This window comes from Pteropus vampyrus, unplaced genomic scaffold (genome assembly GCF_000151845.1).
Source record: "Pteropus vampyrus isolate Shadow unplaced genomic scaffold, Pvam_2.0 Scaffold49, whole genome shotgun sequence".
NCBI lineage: Eukaryota > Metazoa > Chordata > Mammalia > Chiroptera > Pteropodidae > Pteropus > Pteropus vampyrus.
In genome coordinates, this window is record NW_011888830.1 from 1,456,604 (window position 1) to 1,458,691 (window position 2,088).

Sequence of the window (2,088 nt, forward strand, 5' to 3'; positions counted from 1 at the left end):
AGCTGACTGTCATGCCTCCATCCTTTCCTGTCCTAGAGCTTGTCCTCTGACAGCTGAGAAGTCCTCCCCCGAAGCCCTGCCCTCCTCCAGGTGCAGCCGCAGACCATCTTTCTTTTCCACACCGAGGTTAGAAGAAGACTTAAATGTTCTTTAATGGGCCACCTGGACACAGATTTTTTTAAAGTAAAATTAAATCGCTCCATTAAAAATAAAATTCACATTCGAACACTCTAACACGATAATACTAACCCTCTTGAAAAACACGGATTGCTTCAGTGATGCATTTGCTATATTTCCTATGGCCTTCTTTTCGCCTCTTCTTTTTCCAGATTTTCTCCCCGCTTCCGTTTCTGGAGGTTTTCTTTTTAAAGATGGCCGATATTTTTAACGAATCCATTCCCTTTCATTCCCAATCTTTTACTGGCTTCACCCACACGGTCTTGATCTTTGGACGCTGGAAAAGCCCACAGGGCGGCTACAAATTAGACAGCACGGTTCCTTCCCTTAGACCACCTTCAATTTCATAGCGTCCTCGAATCTTGCTGAACTTAAGGATGATGTGTTTACGCCCTTCCCTGTCTCTCTCCTGCAGTGACCTATGTCTAGAACATAAATTCAGGTTTAATTACTCAAAAAACTTAGTAAGAACACTCAAAAGGCGCCCAAGGATATACCTCCCTGGCCCCGTCACTCGGTTTCCTTGCTACACACAAGCGACCACTGTCACAGCTTCTTGTAGCTCATGGACTGTTGATGTCACTTGCCAGTTCAAACAGGTCTCTGTGTATACCCTGTAGCTTTAAACTATTTTTTAAAAAATCCACCTATTCAGCATATTTGAATTGCTACTCCACCTTCAGAGCCACTAAAATGGCACTGCCTCCTCAAAGTCTTTCCTGTCCCTGCCTAGCCTGTGTCAGGTGATGCTCCTTCATGCTCTTGACAGTAGGTACTCCCCTCGCCCTCCCTCTTGCTTATTAGGCAGGGTGGAATTCCCCCTGCCTGTTTCTTGCCTTGGGGCAAGGACCAGCACGCACCCGGCACACCTGGAATGCATTCAGGAAATAAAGTGTATCCGAATATCTACATATATTGCAAATTATGCACTAAGTCCTGGGAACACAAAGGTAGATAAAGCATGGTACCCACCTCAACCTTTCTGGCATCTTCATATAGTGTATTCCCCACCCCAGAAAGCACAGAGAGAAAGATCCACTTCTATGAATTCTACTTTAATCTACGTTCACTTGGTACCATAATCAGTATTTCTCATTTGCACGATCTGTCCTTTCTCTTCCTGTTACTAAGTGGTCTACAGTCTCCCTGTATTGCCAAAATGTGGCCCAGGACTCCCATCAGCTCAACCGCCCAAAGCGTCAAAAGTTGACGATTTTACCTTGCTGTGCCTTTTTTCTTTCTCCAAAGTGGCATCTGACTGATGCTCCAGTGCCAACTACTGAGAAGACAGCAAAGAGTTAGCTGGCGAGAGTGTACCTCCTGTTTTTAAAACTTCTTTCAAAAAAACTACATACACTTTACAAATGTAATGTCTTGAAATACAGGCAGAGGCAGCATGTGTGGGTGCTTCGGGGGTGTCAGAGCAGTGAAGAGATAAAAAGGCTCAGCAGTGTCCCTTCGGGGTCTCCAGCCAGCTGCCAGACTCGGGGCAGGCTGGCTGACAGCTCTGAGCTTCTCTTCTGTGACCAGGACTGAAGAGGCTCCCTAGTGTGGGGTTTGTGACAGCATTAGCTGAGCTAACAACTGGCAGTGTCTAGTATCTCCTCGGACACATCCAGAGGGTTCAGTATCGCTGAGAGAGGTGGTCGCTCCTGCGTTTCGATGACATCTTTGATACTACCATTTTTTAATTGTCTTACATTTTAAAGCTATCTGAACTATAAAATCCTACTTAAGTAAAACAGAGTGTAGGTTCCTTACAATGACCTAGGGCAAACTCCCTTAACCCAACAGTATTTTTCTCATGTCAAAAATGATGAAGTTGGTCTAAAAAAATTACAGACTCTCAAGAAACAAAATAATCCAACGCAATGGGCGAAGCTTAATTGGATTCTTGTTTCGAAAAATGGC